This window comes from Python bivittatus, unplaced genomic scaffold, assembly GCF_059951505.1.
Source record: "Python bivittatus isolate LINGU-HERP-01145 unplaced genomic scaffold, Pbiv_v1 ctg000020_np1212, whole genome shotgun sequence".
In the NCBI taxonomy this organism is placed as follows: domain Eukaryota; kingdom Metazoa; phylum Chordata; class Lepidosauria; order Squamata; family Pythonidae; genus Python; species Python bivittatus.
This window is the reverse complement of record NW_028277030.1, coordinates 73,798,282-73,820,296: the sequence shown is the minus strand read 5'-3', so window position 1 is coordinate 73,820,296 and position 22,015 is coordinate 73,798,282.

Here is a 22,015-nt window from a genome sequence, read left to right as displayed (position 1 = left end):
CAAGGAAGAAAGTACAGGGGGGGTTGGTCAGCTCAAAAGGTCCCTCTCCATGGAAATGACAACTAATGGGAAGCATCCTTGTAGAAAATGTCACCTTGTAGAAAATGTCACCATCCACATCACAAGATCTTGAGCAACCTCCAACCCTCAACTTTCCATCTGGGCTGGAACACTCAGAGATTTGAGAAAGTTCACAGAGGTACAGCACTCCAGGACTGGCAATGAAAAAGTTCTTCAAATGCTGTATAAAGGTGTTTTTATTTCAGATTTTTTAAAATTTTCATTGGGGAAATAAATGTATTTATATATTTCAACCACAGGGTTTGTGGAATGTAGGAGAGAGAAGTGCACTGACTCTGGGAAACTTTGAGTGCAAAGTACGTGCTTTGAGTGCAAAGTATGCCCTCTTCAGACCCTTGAAAGCTGCTGCTGGATAGACAATATGAATGAGATGAATTGTCTGCTTATTATGTTTCACATCATGAAACTCTATATCAGGGGTGGACAACAGGCAACCTGAGGGTAGGGTTTGGAGGGGGTTAAAAAGTGAAAGGAATTGATTTTCCCTTTCTTTTCTTTTTAAACAAACAAACAAGCATACCAGGTTGGGGTTTTTTTCCTGATAATTTTTTCACACTGCTGTTTTAAGTTTGTGGCCAGATTTTTGGCTTTAAAACCCTGGTCTATTGATCTAGTTGTTATTTCTACTACTTGTACCAGAAGAAATTGGCAGGGCTTTATAATATCACTAATATGGGGATTGGAGCATAAGGCCTTGGGGACAGGGTGATTATGGTGCCCCCTTCTGTTGTGGGTGGTTTATAATTGATTCTTCTGTCCTAGTCGGTTGTGTATTTTTTCTATATATTTTTTGTCTGTAAGCCGCTCAGAGTTGTTGTGGAGTCAGGCAGCATTGAAATTAAATCAAAATAAATAAATAACTTCTTCCCTGTTGGTCAGATAGGAGCAGTAGGTGTTACTGACTGTCTGAACCAATCAGTACTTGGGATGTGATTCTGGGTGCCAGTCTTAGTGGCAAGTTCTGTAATGGAGAAGGTTGCTTCTTCATCTGTTCTTTCCCTTCAGGTTTTTTTCTTGGGGGACTAGCTAAGCAAAATGGCTCGGTTGATTGGGTTTAGGTGTACTCAGTACAAGATTAACTGGGTATAGTGACTGCATGATTGGGTCTATTTTTGGTTAAACTAAAAGGGTTTCCATCCTTTTTAATTGCATTTTCTTGGCTGCATGACATCTAGAATGTGACGAGGATGGAACGCCTACCTTTTGTTTTCAGCCTTTTAAAAACTGTTAGCGAGATTCCCACATTGCACTGTTCTGCTTTTTTTCCCCCTAATCATGTTTTGCAGACTTAATCCACAATTGGCTGGATTTACATATTTTGCTACACTACAAATTAATGTACAAACCACAATGTCTCGGTTCACAAAATGCCCTAAACCCACACCAAGTAAGCTACATTAGGACTTATGGGAGCAACCTCAGCAGATGGCAACATCTAGCTGGCCTTAGTTGATCTTGGAAACAGTACTTGGAAACAGATTAGTACTTGGATGGTGGACTGCCTGGGAATTCCAGGGCTGTTGGCTAGAGTGAGAAATTGAAAGACAGCATGGAAGAAGGCAGTGCCAAACTATGTAGGTCAGCTCAGGGGACCTTTACATTTGCAAGGTGTGTGAGCTCAGCTACAGTTAAGGAAGCTCTAAGGGCTACTTGTCTGTATTAAGTAGTTGAACTTCGAGTGGGACTTCAGCTGGATTTTTTTTTCTTATCACCCACTACATGGTTTGCTCTGAAAGCATTTGTTGACCTGACATGTTTTAATGTCTAATATTGTTCTGATTAGATTTCTAAAACTTCATGTCTTCACTCATAAAGTGAGAGATTTCTGATAAGACATATTTCCCTCTACATGTCTTTCTTTCTTCTTCTTCTTCTTCAAGTCTTAGAAAACAGAAAAAGCATGAAGTCAATGGAAAATACTTGGAAGTGCTTTTGTTTCAATGAGAGAGACCAGAAGTGCTTCCTCCAAGCGGATGATTTCTAATATCACCAGTCCAAAACACACTGTGCAGCTATTTCCTCCTTGATAGATCATTAAAAATATAGAAGCAATGTGAAACTCGAGTTATAGCTAGAAGATCCTTTTCACCTCACATAATATTTTGTTAGTGAAACAGAGCAATTACACTGTAAAAGTGTTGTCTGGAAACACCTTGAAAATGAAATCTTGTGAAACCTTACCTGGTTGAATTTTTATTTGTATTTGTATTTGACATACTTTCTTTGTAATTGTGCATAGGACTGAACCGTTTAAGCTTCTATTCATATTGAAGAACTTATGTCTTAGCTGTCCCAAATGAACTAGCAGTTCATTTTGGCAAGGAAAAAGAAAACAAGAAAACAAGGACAGTAAAATGATTCATGAAGATTTAGGAACATCCCTTCCAGAATTATGAATCAGCTCCATTTGCCTCAGGCAAGTAATCAGTTCCACAACTGCAGATACTTCTGATCCCGTTTTGAACAAGGGGGAGGATGGTCATTCCCAGACCTTCATATATGCCTGGCACAGATTTGCATTGGTACATTACAATTTTAGCCTGGCCTTTCCCCAGGTTGCATAGGTCAACATACATGGGTCTTCCCCATTTTCTAATCACAACAGCTGCCCTGAGAAAAAAGTTGGACTACGAATTAGTAGAGACCCAGTTTGGCATAGTGGTTAAGGCATCAGGCTAGAAACCAGGAGACTGTGAGCTTTAGTCCTGCCTTAAGCACAAAGCCAGCTGGGTGGCCAGTCCCTCTCTCTTAGCCCTAGGAAGGAGGCAATGGCAAACTACTTCTGAAAAAAGTTGCCAAGAAAACTGCAGTGACTAGTCCAAGCAGTTACCAGGAGTCAGTACTGACTTGAAGGCATGAACAAAATTAATTAATAACTGGCTTAGGGTCATCAAATGAGCTTCATGATAAAGAGGAAGTTTTAATTCTGGTTTTGTGTATTAAACTTCTACTTCACAGTGAATAGTTTGTTTTGCTGACCTCTATAGCTCCTATTCTTGCCTCACAGTTGCTTCATCCCTAATGGGATGTACAGCTCTTTCTATGCCTCTTTATGATGGTGCACTCAATGGGACCTATCTATTAATAGGCATTTGTAGGATAGTGCTGTGAGCTAAACTGCCATAGTTTGACAAGAAAATTTTTGCCCTATACCAAATCAGATTCAGAACGAGTGTCAAAGGTCAGTCCGTGGAGATGTTACATTTATCAAACGAACAAACAAACCCAACAATAACAAAACCAAACCCAACTGAAGGACCATGAGATAGATTGCATTCCCTTGCTCTCACCCCTCTCAGATATTGGATGCTCCTCACCAACTTTTATAGTTTATTCCCACCCCCATTAGTAATCCTTAATATCAGAAATACCTTGAAGAATCTGCAGGAAGGGGCTAGACAGGGGTTGATTGACTTGGCCAAAGTTCCAAAAGATCTATTGTTCTCCTGGTCTTCCATCATGGCCCCAACTATCAGAATATTTAGATCTGTTGCACTTTCTGAGCATAGATGCAAACAGGAATATAGATGCATACAGCATATATGCTGAAATCTAGATTTTGAGATGCAGTTCATAACACAAAAAAAGTGTGAAGAAAGATGAGTATAAGTAGGATATGTGCATACACAATAATGGTAAGGGAAAATATACACAAAAGGACAATATATCAAGGAAGATTACTTGCCAAAAAATGTACAGGTGTGGTAAAGTTTAGGTGAAAATGTGCATATTGAGAAAACTGTATGCAGAAGTATATACTCTTTTCTTTAAAAAATATACTATGTTTTTAATATACAAAAGTGATAAAATGGACTATTAATATAGCAAAACCCAGAAATAGTTAAATCAAAATGGGCAGATTCCATCGGTGCCAGAAAGCCTGATGAAATGTAGAAGGGGGACTGCCCTGGCTGTTCTGTCATGACAATTAATGCAATAGTTCTCTGAATAAAAATGAAGTCCTCTTTATCCATAAGAGGCGGAGATGATTGCTCACTAAATCTAAAAAGCTATTGATATCATCAAGTAACTAAAATGTTATTAAAAATGCCGATGGCTACAGAGATCATCAGTGGAGAAACTGTGTCCCTCCCAATCTTATTAAATTGTGAGTCTCAGCCAATATGATTAACAAACCATATGCTAAGATCCCAACCCTGATATAGATGTCTTTCAAGGAGATTAGGAATCAAAACCTTAACAGAGAGATTAACTCAGCATGCTAGCTATCAACATTAGTAGTGATTTTTTACCAACCATTTTGAATATACATGATAATATAGTGAATTCTCAGTTTAATAGACTAAGCAAGGGAAGTGTTAAAGCAAAATATCTCTCAAATCTGAATGGAGTTATAGGCATGAATATTTTATATATCATACACATTTTGTGCATGTTCTGTATGGAATGGGAATGGGATTTTATGCATGTGCAAAAGCATACACCCATTATCTTTTCCATATCTTACTCTTCTTTTGGTTTTGTTCTGAATGAAGGATTTCTGCCTCTACCCCCTGTCATAACAGTAGAAAGAGAAGAGCTCTCTCAAGTTGAAGACAACACATTGTCTACCACTGTAGAAAATAATGCTGAGTGTGCAGACTACATCCTCCAAGAGGGTGATGAGAAATGGAAAACTACATTTGGATTGGCTAAAGGAAACAGTGGGAAATAGGGTAGAACGGCTTTGAATTTGTTTATATATTAAGAGTTCTTCAGTGTCAGTTTAAGTTGATCAACTGCATGAATTGGCTGCTAATCCACTTGCAATTAGTTCTAGGCCATGTCATATGATTCCTCCAGGGGGCAGCTGTTAGGCTTCATGCCAGTGTTTGACAGTAAATCACAACTTTCCAGACACTTAATCCTTTATTCAAGACTTGGCTTGACTAGGTAGAAGATACAACTCAGCTAACTGGAATCTTTATTACAGGCAAGACTGAAGCCATAAACACAACAGTTGACTGCTCTTTGCAGAGCAAAGAATCTGTACTATTGAGTTTAAACTCTTAGCTTTTTCCTGTTGTCTTTCTGAGTTAACAGATACTCGGTGGTTCACTTGGTGGCCTTGAGTGGCTCAGATTTGTTTATATAATGTTCTTCTTTAGCCTGGGAACTGTTGGCTCCTGTTTTGCCACCTTTGGCCCTTACATCAGGAACTGCTCAGTTCCTGAACTGATGGGCCTGATACTCCTACCTCCTATCTTCATTGCCATCATATTGGAATGCAAATACTTTATGGACCCTTTCTAGCTTCACAGTTATAGTGCTGTCTGTCTGTCTGTCTGTCTGTCTGTCCGTCCGTCCGTCCGTCCATCCATCCATCCATCCATCCATCCATCCATCCATCCATCCACCCATTCTTGAGTTGGCAGAACACTATACCAACATGAAATCTGTGGCCAATCTCAATTTTGCCTCTATTGCCATTTAGTTGACTTCCCATGAACAAAATGGATGACAAAAAAAACTCAAAGCTGTCTTTGAATGGTATTGGAATACTGTAAGAGGGAAATGTTGCTTCAATACTAGTATAGCTATGGATGACCTGTCTTACTCATGGTTTGGGGGAAAAGAGAAGGCAATGGAATGGAAATACAATAGAAGAAAAGCTGTGTACCAGGACATATTTGTGCTACAGTTAAGTGCAAGTGGGGATGTGACCTATGTGTTTGGCCTTCTACTTTACTATTCCTCTGGCTCCTGTCTTTTTATAAAATGGTTAGCAATTCTGCAGCAACTGTTTCATTTTGACCAACAAATCTTCTTATATTATGGTTTTACATTCTAAAGTAGGCGTGAGATCTATTTTTCCATCAGGAGATATATTCCTCTGAGGGAGAAAAAGCAAATGTAAGCTTTTTGTGTGTTCTATTTAATTGGAATTAATGTTTAAAAAGCACCAGGCAAAATTTCAAGACTACCTAAAATGTTTTGTTATTGTTATTTTTTCAAAAAAAAGGCAGGGTGGGATTACAAAGCTCTAGACCTTGCATATTTTCTCTCCATCTTATGAATTACAGTCAGAAATAAATTACTGACTTGTAGACCAGCCCTCTATTGTTAGCCATGTTGGCTAGAAATTGTGGGAATTGTAGCCTCACATATCTGAGACTGCTCTAGATGTATTCTGAATCTTTGGTTGTACAGTGTATAAAGGAACAGAAAGGATGCTGAGGGCTATTGGGCTGGCATGGTTTTGGATGGTTCAAAAGGAGTGCTTGAATTATAGAAGTAGATGAAATTGACAATAGGCCCAGGGACTAGCCCGCTATAGAAGTCCACTTTAAAACACTATGGTATTTGTGCATGGAGCCACTCAACTGCAAAAACATTTTTGCAATATGATTTAGTTGAAAATTTCTTTTTTATATTTTCTTGGAAACAAAAAAGCAATGCTTTCTATGGGCAGTAATCCACTGCCCACTGCTCCAGGAGTTTAGGCCAAAAATTGGTTTAAGTAAACAAGAAATTTCTTCAGCCCCCACCTGGTCACTCTTCACTTAACTCTATAGTTAGCACTGCTTACACACTGCCAAGTGTCAGGTATAGCTGTGATTTCATCAGCTAAACATATGAAAAAAGTGATAATGGTTTCCTTTTGCACAAAATGATTGGATAGAATAGAGTGTGAACATTTTCCCTCCTCTCTCTTCAAGGGCTTGAGACTGATTCTTTTTTAACTGGAAAATTAAAAATCTGGGATAAGAGTATAGAGAATGATGTTGACATAAAATAGATTTAGTTTGATTTCCTTTTTGTTCTCTTCTATCTTCAATTCCTTTGGCTTACTACTCTGTATACTTTTTTTTGCATGGCATAATGTGGCTTACTCCCCCAAATAAAAACATGTTGGATATGTAACTATGTGTGTGTATATACAATACATGTAAAAATTTGGGATAGCTAGCAGTAGCGTCAGCTGGGAGAGGGAGGCAGACATCAAAATCAGCAGGATGTCAGATGCAACGTTGCCATGCAAACCCCATCCCTTTTGAACATGTGTGCAGTGTCCAAGTGGGTACAGTAGGAAGGGGTTTCTCCACAATTCTCCATCACAACTCTCCATCTGCTGATTTTGACCTCCACCCACTGTTAATAATTATTGAGGTCCCTGAGATTGTGAACTAGGAGTTGCAGCCCCTTTACCTAATTGAGGCAGGTTGGGATCAATATCCAATTACCTGTGATGAGGCCTCTAATAAAGAAGGCTTCTGTGATTAGTTCCTCCTGCCTCTATTCAAGCCTCCCTGTTTCTTCTCTACCTGGCTCTTTCTACCAACTCCTTCTTTGCTACATGTCTGATGGTCCATTTGGTTTAATACTGCCACCAGTCCAGGGTCACTTAGATATTGTTTCCTGAAAGCATTGGCAAGGGAGGCATTATTTCCCTAAATGTGGAGATGTCAGCTCTACCACCTATACTTTTAATAAATATCTGTATATTACATTATGATTCTAGTAACTGGGGGTATAATGGATGGTGAGGAAATTATAGCTGGGAGAGTGGGAGAGTCTGGCAATGCATCCTCTTCTCCAGCCTAAAGAAAGTAGAGACTTCATGGCAAATTGATGTATGACATGGATCCATATTCTATTATGGGTGAGTGAGATTATACTTAGTTATTTGCTATATTCATAAGCTGTGTTTTTCCATGCTCCTTTCCAAAAAGCTATATTCCCTTAGCTTCTTATAAGACATCTTGGTTTAATATTCATCCTTGACAGGAAATAATAGTTTGCCATTTGTTTTCTTCTCCCCGCAGTATTTTAAATCAAAGCTTCCATTCTGAGAAAAATAAAAGGTTGTGAATGAGCTACAAACCTGGAGAGGCTCTTTGAGGTTGTGGGAGGCTTTCATAAATCCCTAATATGAAGATGTCTGCATTTCTGAGAATAAGTGGTTATATGTCTCTGTGTGCATGCATGTACAATACATGTGCGTGTTTGTGTGGATATGTGTATTCAAAGGATAGGGATGAAGAATATAGATGGCAATTCCTACCCCTTCTATTATTCCAGTTCATATATATGTGCACCCACTGACAATCCTGGCCCCATGTTTCAATAAAACAATTGAAATTTCCTCTGGAAATACTGTCTATTATAGGTCACTGTTGCACTATGTGCTTCTCTATTCTTAGAAGCCATTTGGTTCACTGTTGTCCCTTCCCAGCGTACAAGAAGCCAGCCACTCCCCTGCTCCCAAGAATAAGAATGCCTGGTTGCAATTTATTTTGTTATTATTTTTTTTTTTTAAGATTTCAAATGTTCTATCCTACTGGCAAGAGTTTTATTATGGAATTTGAACGCTTTAATTATATTCAGAGCAAAATTACATTCCTTCAGTCCTTGGCATTGCAACTCAGGAGCAGAAAGCAGAAGTCTCTGAGACAAACTTCTCCATAAACATGGTTAGGGCTGGGATGCAATTCCTGTTGTTTTCAATTTATTTATTTATTTATTGTTACATTTATATGCTGCCCATCTTCCCCAGAGGGTGATTCTGGGTGGCTTACAATTAAAATCCAAGACAATAAAAACAATAAAAATATAAATATTCACAGTTAAAATAACAAGTAACAATTTTATATAAAAAACCAATATATAATTGGTGTATATTGGGGGAGCAGTATCGAACATCCCACCAGCAATTCCAACAATGCGAGCCCCCATCAGGGCCCCAGGCCATCTGGCATAGCCATGTTTTTATACTTTTTTGGAAGGCCGGAGAGTGGGGGCAGTCCGCACCTCAAGAGGCGAGCTGTTTCACAGGGTGCAGGTCATGGCAGAAAAGTCCCTCTTCCTAGACCCCACCAGCCAGAAATCCTTGACTGGTGGGGTCTGCAACACGCCCTTTTGCTGGACCAAGTGGGGCAGGCGGATATTACAGGGGCGAGATGGCTCCTCAGATAACCTGGTCCTGTGCCATGAAGGGCTTTAAAGGTGATAACCAACACCTTGAATTGTAGAGAATCTGCAAAACTGACTCCACTTGAATTCAGTTGAACCTCAGGAGATCTATCTATGGAGTGACGTTTTATTGATTTTAAGGCCCAGATTTGGAACATGGCACTTTCCATTTCTTTTATCTATTGGAACTCTCTAATCCTGAATAAAATGTTAAGTGTGACCTTTGATCACCAATAGGTTATCTATCTCTGCCTAAATCCCATTACATTACACTGGCCTTACTTCTGAATGAACAACAGTACATAACTAAATGACAGAGCCTATGGATTGCTATAGATATTTTCACTGAATCCATGGTATCTCCAGGAAGATGAAAAAATATTCCTAAAAACCTGGAGAATCAGTGTGGTTCACTGTCAAGAATCCTGGGCTCACTGAACCACCCTGAGCCACACTCAGATGAAGTTCTGATATAATGGTGTAAGGTATGATACTTTGCTAGCACAGGAAGCCAGCTAAGCCACACCTAGTGGGCAGAAACCCCACAAACAGACATGAACACAATGTCCAATCCCACAACTGTGTTACTTCATAGACTTACACCATTGGCCACAGTCTTAAATGATTACAGAAAAATTTGAGGAACAACATTCTATCAATGACATAACACTTGATGGTTAAAAACAGCCATCATGCTTGAAGACCATACATCATCATATATGGGATATTGGGTTCATACAGCAGAGCAGGAATCTTGGAAGCCAAGTTTGACAATAAAATGCTAAGTTTGGCAGATAATGTATTTCTTCATATTTGAGAATACATTTCTTTAAAACTTCCAAATGTTTTTATTCAACAGCTATCCAAAGATTTACCACTGGAAATATAGCTAATCACAATAAACTGATGAATAAACTACAAACAAGGCCAGTCTGTTACAGCATTTACAAATGTTGAACTCAAATGTCTGAATTTCAGACTTGGAAATCTAAGTAGATTTTGTTGTTGTTGTTGTTGTTCTGGTAACAGCTATTGATGTGACAATATAGGACAGGTAATGAAAGTTCTTGCCATGCAATCACATAAAAGGGTGATGTGAAAAACTGGGTGCCATGGTTGAAAAATATTTTATACTGGAATTCAAAGAGGCCTGCAAAGCACTCCCTTTTTGCCTACAGTAACAACTCTGTAAGGGAAGTTGGGCTAAGAGAGAGTGACTGGCCCAAATTCCCCCAAGGAAGTTCTATGAAGTGAGGGCAGACTACAACTTCAGAACGCAGCAGCATGGGCAGTGGTGGACATGTCTCATTGTGTCCCCAGATGTCCCCACCACTCCACTGATGGTTACCAGTCAGCTTGTAGATAATTTAGTGGCACTCAGGGAGTGGGCTTTCTCTGTCATGGCTCCTCCCTCTGGAATAATATCCCCCAAGAGACCTAGATGGCTCCCACCTTCATGATGTTCAGAAAGGTATTAAAGACCTGTCTGTTCTTCAAGCCTTTGGGTAGGTTGGTGGTGGAGCCCCTGCGGGGTAGGTTTTTTATATGTCTGTCTTAAGGCTGCTTCTAAGTTTTTCTCTCTTTCATGGCATTGCTCTTCCTTTTTAAATTGTAAACTGTCCAAAGATGCTAGGAGTTAGGCAGCCTCTATGTTGTTTAAATAGAATACATAAACTTGGGTCTCCCTAGTACCACTCCAACACCTTAACCACTATGCCACACTGATTTGTCTTCATATAAGGAATGTAAGGGCAGAAATGTAAGGAATACTGCAGACTACTGGGGCATTCTCAATTCTGGCTCCTGCTTGGACCAGTTCTTGCAAAATATTATCTATTAGGAAATGGAGACTGTACCCACCAGCGTAACTAAATAGACCCATACAATTCAGTTGCACTCTAAAATTATTGTCTATCGACAAATCAGTACAATAAATGGCAACTGTTAAAAATGTATCAATAGCTGTTGTGTTTTTCCAAATAAAACCTCTTTTGAATTGAGCTTGGCTCCTGATGATTTCAGGGTCACAATCATGTAGTTTCCTTGGCATCAGTATGAAAGTGCTTTGTAATTACCTTCTTTTGGGATTTGTTCTTTTTACTTCTGAAGCTAGCCTATAGCCTTGGAATTTTCTGATAATCTCTCATCCAAGTCATGACTAACAAAAATGTCTGTTGAGGGAGGTAAGTGGGGTGGTAGGGGGCAAATGATGAAACATGAGTTGCACGTCACCATATACAGGTAGTCCTTGACTTACGACGGCATTAGGACCGGAATTTCCACTGCTAAGCGATGCAATCATAAAGTACAACCACATTGCTTAGCGATGGCAATCCTTTTGGTCCCGGTTGCCATTGTTAACTGAATCCCATGGTTGTTAGGCAAGGCAACTTCCTGCTGGCTTCTCACAACCAAAGTCAGTGGGGAAGCCGGCAAGAGGTTTTAAGTCCCAAACTGGCAGGCAGCTAAGTGGCTGCTGTCAGGTGGGGGAGGGAGCGAGTGGCTGCGCAAGAGGCGCCACATGGGTTGGGGAGGGTGTGTGGAGGTGTGTGAGGGATGTGGCGTGGGTTGGGGAAAGTCAGAGAGGATGTGTGGGGATGTGGTGCGGGTCAGGGATGGTGCACGGGGGTGCATGAGTGGCTGGTGTGGCGTGAGTGCAGAGGGGCTGGGGGAGGGTGCATGGGTGGGGGAGACTTAGCCCAGTGACTTACGACCTTCCCTTCCAGCTTTCCCATTGACTTTCTGGGGCAGCCAACAGGGAAGGTTGCCGGTGATGGTGATCATGTGATTGTGGGGCACTTGGCAACTGTTGTTAAGTGCAAATGGGTTGTTAAGCACCCAGATCGCGATCATGTGACCATGGGGATGCTGGGACAGCTGGAACTCTGAGGACTGGTCGTAACCACCATTCATTCAGTACTGTCATAACTTGGAAGGGTTGCTGACTGAATGGTTGTAGGTCAAGGACTACCTGTAAATTGCATGACTTATGTACTTGCATTTGACATTGGGATACAAATATGAATGACAAGGTGTCAGCCTTACAAGACAGACCAGACAGGAAACATGAGCAGATGAGCTAATTCTACTTTATTGTAAGGTTACATTAACAGAATCTTGCAAGTCTGAAAGGCCTTCTCTTCCCTCGTCCCCTTTACAGTCCCAAAACTAGGGATGGTCTCTTCTGAGCCTCTTCCTCTGCCCATATTCCTGCTGCAGGCTAAGCTGCCTTTTATCTGACAGTTCCCTTGATTGTGTCCCATTGCCCTGTCTCCCAAGGCCATTCCCACATACCATTATACAGGAGTTTGTGTTATGGTGTGGCAATGCCCATTTTGTCATGTTTGCTTCATTGAACCAGATATCTATGCTAACCAGGTCATATCCAGCTTGGTTTTCTGTGATAGTCAAAAATGACTAGAAAGTGCCACCTAACTGGGCTCCTTGTGGTTCTAATTCACTGGAATTAAAACCAGAAAATGCTGCTATTTTCTCAGTGTCCTAGTTCATTGCACTGATTTCTGTGTAATCCCTCTTAAAAAGGGCACCATTTATTAAAAATCTGATACGATTCCATTAGAGTGATATTATACCACCTCTGTAAAATAAAAAATACTTTACTATACTGGTATTATACCATCTACTATTCTAATCCTGTCTCTGCAACTCCACAAGTCTCAGTGACCATCATACCAGTTAAACACAATATTTAAACGATGCTTCAGCCTTTGGAAAATAATAATAATAATGATATTTAAAACCTGACAAGATATACAAGCAAGTGTATCCTCAAGTGGTTTTCCAAAAAAAGGCAAGGGAAAAAAACAAAAAAACAACAAGCTAAAGGGTTAGTTATACAGTAGTTAGTTAAGTTTATTATGGTCACTGAGCAGCATGTTATGCAATTATTATAAGGTGCTAGAAAGTACAGATTAAACAGTTTAGACATTTTCTAAAATCAACAGAAGTAAATAGCATAACTAAAATGCTATACAGATAGTAAGTTACTTAGGAATCTAAATATTAAAACTAATTAACAGGATTATAAAACTATTTTGTGAATAAAAGTCTAAATTGCTTATGTACTAAACACTAAGCTGTTGCTGACCAAATTAAAAAAATATATATATATGAGGGTCAGTGACATAAATTGTGTACAGTATTATTAGGGTCTTAAAAATTAAGGGAGTAATTTCCTGCATAAAGCAGTTGGGCAGATAGGAAGTCAATGGGTTGTGCATACTTTACAACAGACAACCCTCTATTTGAAGAAAGGTAGGGGGTCTTGATATTACCCATCAATCTACTAGCCTCTGGATAGCAGACTGAGCTGGAAGAAACATGGGAAGGAAACAGGGAGAGTTGGAAATCCTAACACAGAAGGACAAATATGATATCATAAGCATCACTGATTTTGGTGGGATGACACACAATTGGAACATAGCCTTGGAAGACTACAATTTATTCAAAAGGAACAGACTTAACAGAAAGAGGGGATGTTGCACTGTACATAAAGCATGTGCCTGCACAGATGTTAATGAGATGGAGCATGAAAATCCTGTTGAAAGTGTTTGGGTAAGAATAAAAGGAGAAACAATACTATCAGGGGAGTTTATTAAAGGCTGCCTGAATAAATTAAAAAATAGAGACAAGACATTACTATAACAGGTGAGCAAACTGTCAAGAAGCTTATGATAGTGACAATGGAGGATTTCAGTAGTCTTGGCTGAAAATCTAACTCTGCCAAGAATCAGAGGTCCAACAAATTCTTGTATCTTTTATTGGCAATTTCATTTGTCAGAAGATGGGAGAAGGAACAAGGAGGTCTATTACTCTGGATCTAATCCTTACCAACATGGAGGAATCATTTCAAGAAATAAAGGTGACTAGAATCTTGATATTATGAACTCTTATCATTGAGTTCATGATATCAAAGAGAGGAAGAATACAGAAGAGTCAGTTTTGTATACTTGGTTTTGGAAAATGTTGAAGATGGAAAGTAGGCCAGATCAAATGGTATGAAATCCATTGGAGAAAAATATCTGTTAAGAGAGGAGATCCTGAAAGATGAGATCCTGAAGGCACAACTGCAAACAATTTCTACTTGAAGGAAAAATAGAAGAAGTCCGTATGTGGAAGAACAAAAATAGAAGGATCCATCCTGATGCAAAATGTACAAGATACTGATGGGTTTACATCATAGTGTGGTTTACTTAATGTTGGCTTTGTGTCATATGTGAACCTGGGCACTATAGCTTGTAAATCACTCTGTACCTTAGTCTGTTGTGCAAACATAGCCAACTATTGTTTTTCAGCAACCATATTAAAATAAGCCCAAATTAGCAACTTATTTGTTTTAACTAAGAACAATTGAGAAACAAACAGTTGAAACAGGGATGGACGCTCTATGGCCTTTCAGAAATTGCAAAATACAGCCCCCAGCATTTCTTCCCTATTTCTGCTACTGAAGCTGCTGAGTATTGTAGTTTAACAACATATGGAGGATCAATGTTCTTTAACCCTGATTTAAAACAATTGTTCTAAGACACCCCCGAAATGAAATGAGCAAAGCTCTATTAGAACAATTGCTTTAGAACATTTCTGTTTCCCGTACAGGATCAAGGCAGCTAACACCATTAATGAGTAACTTAGGAAAGCAGGACTGTAGCTTCATCCAGTGGAAAATGGGATTCCTGTGGAAGAAGATGCAAAAGAAAGCTTGGGGTAACATCCTCCTGCTGTGTTCTTAAGTTGGTTCAGAAAAATGATTCCCCCTCCCAGTAGTATAAATACAAAGTTAATTATAGCAGCATATGAACATGAGATTGAATTTTATTTTGAATTCATAAAATATAAATTAGTTCCAGTCATTACCATTACTAAATGCAACGTTGTTACTCCAGATGAGCCAAGCAATGGAGGAAACAATGTGGTAGAAAAAATATATATATTAACCTTTTGATTCTTTTCCCTATTAGTCCTCTTCATGATGCTAATGAGCACTGCCTGTGTATTTATATGCAAAACTCCCCTGCTGTTTGGTATCCCTCATCTTAACTGGTTTTAAAGAAGCCTATAGTATTTCATAGAGTCATGTCCCAAATGAATTTGGCTTTCAATTATCTGTCTATCAAACCCCCTCCTTCATGCCATTTTTCATGTTGACTTTTCAAAGGGGAGAGCCTCTGTTTCCTATTACTTCCAATGAGTCAGTACATTGAAGGAAACTGTAATTTAGTTGACACTTGAACAATGGCAGTACATCTTCATCTTATTATAGCATTCACATGGCAGAAAATAAATAGAGCATCCCAGAGCAACCAGTAAACAAGGAAGAAGCAAAATCCTGGTTTTTAGAAGAGACACAAGCATCTAGTAGGCAGGAGACATCTGGATTACAGTGCTGGGATCTCCCTTTGTGTGTACTCCTCTTTGGAGAAATTCTGGACATTAATTATGGGACAAAAAACATTTTCATTGTAAATTATATGCTACAGCTAGACATAAAATGTAATGTTATTGTATCAGCAATGCAAGTAGGACACACAAGGAAATGTAGTTTGGAGTGTTCCTATTCAAGATTTTAACCATAATCTTAATTAAAGCAACCAACCCCTCCAAGGAGGATTATAAACAAAAACCAAAACCTATCTATTGCATTGCCCTATCCTCAATGAAAAAAAATGAGAACTCTTTTATTTTAAAGGCAAATTATTTGGGAGGGGGGAAAATCTAGTCTTACTTTCAACTTCCTTCTAAAGCACAGATGGTGCCTTTTGGCTACCTAGTATTTGTACTTATAGAACTATATTCTATGTACTGTTAGTACTTAGGATATTTTTTGAAATAGCAGAAAGTCATAATTTTCTTTTGCTGAATTGTAAGATCCATAGTGATATTCATCAAATATGATAGTTTTAGTTCTTCTAGCCCTTCCTAGTTCAGCTCATGAATTGGAATTTTTAAATTCTTACATATACTAGAACTGACATATCATCACATATGACAAGAAAGCTACTTCTCAAAGTTTACACTTGATTATTGTGTATTGTGTATACAGTCCAAGAACCTTTGAAATACATACCAAAGAATGAATCCAGCTGGATCATCTAAGGAGGTTTCCTTCTCATGCCATTGTTGATATGTAATACAGGACAAGAGACCTATGGAGAGAGTAGTATTCCCCCATTGAAAAATCCTAAACTGTTAATAACAAATGATTGAGAATAAAGCATGGATGCGGATCTCTTCTCTGGCCATAAGCCAGTCACACTTGTCCTCTGAGGTGTATCCTAAGGAGCACAATCCAAAAAGTAGGCAGGACAAAGATAAAAAGGGGGTGAGGCTAGAGCATATATTTAATTTCATTTAAATATTATTTAAACTTATTATTTTCCATGCACTTAATTAATTTCTTCTCCTGACAACTACATTTACAATTCACCATCAACGTTTGGAGGGGCTGCTGTCAAAGTGAGGAGTCCATGGGGTTCTCTGAGTTTGGTTGTTTTCTTGCAGACGTTTCATTACCTGATTAGGTAACAACTTCAGTGCAAAGTATTTCAGGGCCATCCTACAAAAATCTAATATGATGCTCTCCTTAGGAAAAAGAATTGGGTGCTACTAAAAGATTTAGTGTATCTCTGAAAGACTTCTCTCTTATGAGCCTGCCTACAAAGTGTGACCATCTTTGAAAGCCTTGTTTTATGTTTCCCCATCAAACAATACTTGTCTCAATGGAAAATGGCTAAGGACTTTTCAGTGATAGTATCCATGATCCACTTCTCTCCCCCTGAAATACTGTATTAGTTAGCCCATCCTTGAGGACTTTTAGGATAAATAGATAAAACTATTCCACTTTCAATAGTTTCAGACTGAAATGGATGTTTTAGCTCTAACAGGTTGTAAGGCTTTACAACCTGCTGAATCTACTTCCGCACCTTGGCTGGCCCACAAGTGGCAGAACTCAATCTACAAAAGCTCTGTTCACATTCTCAGGGTCTTCAAAATTGAAGGAATCTCAGGAAGCACGGAACAGCCCAATTATCCCCTTTGATTCTACCATGTTGTGTTTAATACCAAGCAAATATTCTTTTGCTTTCTCAGCAAAATAACTTATTAAACTATTCATTCAAAGGAAGATCTGTCAACTCACACTGCCTCAATAGGATGAGGGTCACCTTCAACAAGTTTTCTGGATGGCATTCCACTGATGCCACACAGATGGAGAAATATTGGTGTTTCATTGTCCTTATTGCCAAAGAATAGATCTGTTCCTGATTGTATTCACTTTTTTGCTGTCGACCAGAAGCAGTCCAAACATCCTTTTGTTGCTTCATTTCCTGATTTACCAAGGACCTTCCAGGATTTGTAGTCAGGAAGAACTTACAAGGGTAGTGTGCTGTTAACAATCTAGTAGTTTCCCTATTCTGGAAGCTAACCAGGTTTATGAAAGGACTGTTCACCATATTGCTAGGAAACTCCCCAAGATCTGCTGAAAGGTGAGCAGATCAATATTCATTCATGCACACACTTGCAAACAACCTGGGGAAGCCCTGAAAGCAGGCACACCAAATCTTCCAGAGGCCACTGCAGCCTCAGTGTTTTGAGGAGGGTCTCTTTGTACAAGCCTACTTGCTAAAAGCAACATTCACATTGATGGTAGAAAATAAAATGAGCTGACTACAGGGTACTGATTCCATCAGAAAGCTGTTTCATGATCAGCCAGTGAATGCTGTGGTTGGATTATTTAAATATTCTCCTAGTTACATGGATAAATGGCTTCCATATGGTAGAAAGTCTAAAAAGCAACATTGTGCTCTCATGATACAAAGCCATTGCTCTTTGGAAACTCAGAGGATCTAAACTACTATGCATAGGCTTTAATAATGAAATAAAAGTGTCAGAACAAGTTCGGGCAGTGAAAATACCACAACTTCAGGTATGTTTTTAGAAAGTGTAGAACTAGCTAGGAGACAGATTGGAATTTCCATGAGAAAGATGAAGCCATTATGGGGAGGTTAGATGAATCTTCAGGAAATACTGCTTCAGGTGCAGTAAATTAGTTTTTCATAGTCTGCCAAAGAAAATGTGGGAGTATTAAAAAACAGAACAAAACCCTGACACAGCTTAAAAGAGAAACACCTCCTGTGAATGCAACTGTCTATGAGTAGAGACCTTTACAAAGGGAGCAAACATTTAGGATCCACACTGTAGCCTTCAGTGTTCCCTAACAAGAACCTTCTCAACTGGTTCCTGTATTTAGTTCTTGTGAAATAGTTGAATCTGGAGGGGAAAAAAAAAACCCTCTACTTTCTACTAATGCCAGGAAAATTTGGAGAATGTAGTAATTTTAATTTCGGAATTTGCAAATCCTCCAAGATTTATTTGGATGAAGAATACTATATAGACGTCTTCTGGCTTTGCAAAGCTGAGCAAACTGAAACCTGCATTCATGCATATAGTGGAGAATTCTAAAGTGAGAATTTGGAAAGTAGAAATGGGCAAAGCATTTCAACTTTGAAATATTCTCACCTTGACCCATTTTGAATGTTTGGAGCAAGAAATAAAATGTATTTTGAGAGTTCAAGGTTTTTGCTGTTTTGTTCCAAGCATGAGACAAACATTGGCTGTTTTCAGTTGTATTGAGTATTCCAGTTGTTCTGAGTACTGTGATCGGGACTGTTGTTTTTTGGCTTGTGACTGGATGCTTTTTTCAAACTTTTCCCAGGCTGTCCAGTACAGCCCCTGTGATCAGTCATGTCCTTGCAGCTATTGCTTTACTTTAAGCAGGGGAACATTAAAAGAAATGAAGCAGTTAAGCATGTGCTGAAACAGAAAACTACTCACATCTCATACTTCCTAGTTTTTACAAAAACTCTTTGCTATCAGAAAGAGTTTGGGTGAATATACTGGTAAGTTGCATCAGTGTACTGGTTCTTTGATAGCACAAGCAAGTAGTGCAAATAATGTTATTGCAGTTCACACATAAGGGTTGCTAATCATGCTCAAGTTATGTAAATACGAAGACTACCGGTGCAGAGTTTATTCACTTTGTGTGCATGTGTACTCTGTGCATACTCGTGTGTCCTGATGTTAAGCTTCAGAAAGCACTAAAAATGCAACTTCTGTGTTTGGGCTAGTTTGTTGAGTATAGGTGTTTTGTGCACTCTCTATAGTTAATGTTAAATCATCCAATGAAGCAGCATTGGCAATTTTATTTTTTGCATCTTCACCGCCCCCCCCCCAAAGTATGACATATTATAAGGAAGGTGCCCCCAGGATGGGAACAGCCCATCCTTCTGAGGTACTTTGGTGCTGAGGTGACCTGTGCCTAGGGGTGAACAGCGACTGGAAATTAGGTCCCTCTGCTGCAGCCACCACCCCTTGGTTATGAACCAGTTTCTCCCTTCCACCCCAGCCCTCTGGGAACCAGGAGAGGGTTGAAGGGGAAATCCTTTCCCCACCCTGGGTCTGGGCTGAACTACAGGAAGGGAAACCAAACAAAACTTTTGGGAGTCTGTAGTTCAGCCAAGCTGAGGCGGGTCTTAGAAGGCAACCGGTCAACTCCAGGATTTAAACAAAAATCAACTTTACGAAAGCTGCCAAAAGAAGATAAGGTTCTACACACCCAACACATAGTTGAAAAGAGATAAAACACAAAAACCCTAACACAATTCTAGCTGCAGCCAAACAACTCAATTTCCAAACTTGCCTGAGGTCCCTTCTCCAGGACTCCAGCCAACTCTCTCAAAACCCCAAAATTCTTCCTACCCAGAAACCTGACATAACTCTCTTCTTTTCCTTTATTGGTTCTCAGGGGTCAGGTGACTCCTGCTGGGGGCATCAGCTCATTTGTGATTTAAAGGGCCAGTGGCTGCCCACTACATGTTTATTGCATAAGTGGAATGTCACTGTCTACAGGAAAATTGGCCAGATAAGATCCATTATTTTAGTAAGAAAACCTCACAGGTATATCTAACTGAAAAAAATGATAAAAGGATTACAGGACAAAGAGAACAGCTAATCTGTTGGCTGAGAAACTCAGGGAGTTTATTTGAAGAAACTGATAAAAATGGTTTCCTCTGTTGAAAAGCAGGGGTGAGGCTATTTTGATAGCAGACCCTAAACCAACCAGATTTTTCAATGATGGCAGCACAGCTGTATTCCCATTGTATCCTATTTAGGTTTTAGAATTTTCATTTTGAACAAAACAAAATATATTTCATGCATACTCCTTTCTGAAAGCTGCTTATACTGTTCAGGCAAAGCAAACACAAGAAAATGTGTAAGGCAGCTACAGTATTAGAAACACTCATTTTTGCTGTAGTCACATTGTAACACAATCAATAATATAGCTTGAAGGGATATGGTATTTTATGAAATGAATGCCTTAAAGATTAATTAAGCAATACATGCTGAAAATCTTGCTGAATGAATAGAAAATTGTCCTGCTTCCATGAGGAGAGTCATTGATTTTCCTTATCCGCAACTCTCTGCTTCTAAAGCTCCTTTGAAATGGCTCCTGGTTTTGCGGAGGGGGTGGGGAGAAGCAGCACAAATACTGGAGAGCAAATCAGTAAGCCTTCTATTCACATGCAGTTGTGCATCTTGCTTGTGCATGGTGCTTGTGATCCAACTAGTTTTAGTAGAACTGAAAAGTTTAATTGAAGTATCTGAATGTAAGCAGATTAACATAAGGGAAATCTAATAAATTGAGTGGTTCCACAGCATTTCCCTTCCTTCCAAAGTTCATCATGTTGAGATGTTTAAAATAGTACTGTAATGACTTACATATGGAATCATTCATTCTACAATACTAGACTTTTACAGTGGTATAAAAAAAGTTGTGTTGAAATAATCAAGATCAATGAGTACACATAAATCCTTCAAACCCATATTCACAGTATTTGAAAATGTGTAACAAAATGATCCAAGAGCAGCAGACTTGAAATGTTCTAATATTGATTTCCAAGGGTATGCATGACATGAAACAAAATAAAAAATTGTTTCAAGGAAGAAAACAGCAACATTTTGAACATTCCAAATTGCCTCTGTTCTGATGAAACTAAACATAGAGTGCCTTGAATGTTCCATATTTAAGATGGAGCCAAACTCAGGCTGCTCCAAGCATTCTGCTGCCTGAAACAAGGCCTTTGTGCCTTCATTTTTCAGCTAAATATATATCCTTACTCCTGCTCACCACCTAACCTACAGAAAATTGGCCAAAGATTATTTAAAAATCACTTTGAATCCCATTGCAAACAACAGAACAATTTAAGAATGCTTTTTTTTGCTCTCTGCAAGGCATGCAGTGACAGAAGCCCAGCAATGAGAAACACAGTTATAGATTTATTTTAATGCAGTCCTTGAACAATATAGTAACATAAAACCAAAATATATACTTTTATTGCTATTGTATGGGCTTTTCTATTTAATGTGTATGCATAGCGCATACTTTTGTACTGGGCAGTTTGGTAGCAAAGGAAAAGCATCACAGTATTTGCATTTAGCATGTAGTGAGAAAATTCAACATCAACAGGAACATGCAAAGTGTTCACTGAACAACAGAGTTTAATGAAGAAAGCAACAGAATTTTTTGTCAAATAGAGCACCTGGAATGCTAGAAATGACATGGTTTTGTTTCAAGCTTAGCACAAACCTAACATTTGGATTTGGACAACACTGCTCAAAGCCAGGTTTTATTCTGAACTTAAAACAACATAACATTTTCCACATTCCATTAATTTATACTGGAAAAGTTAGGAAACTCAGTGATTCAAATAAAATTTGAATTTGAGCTCGGAGTCAAATCAGGAGAGCTCTGCATCATTCAAAGGGAAACCACTATTTTTCAATTTGCCAAATTTGGGATCTAAAGTGCATCTTGATATCTGAGAGACTATACATTTATCTTAATGTTGAACCGCTTTTGTTAGCTGTTATTTGTAGCACAAATCTTTTTGACATTTAAACTATTTCTTCTAGCTCCACCCAACTGAGCTGGTGCACACTGTAAGGC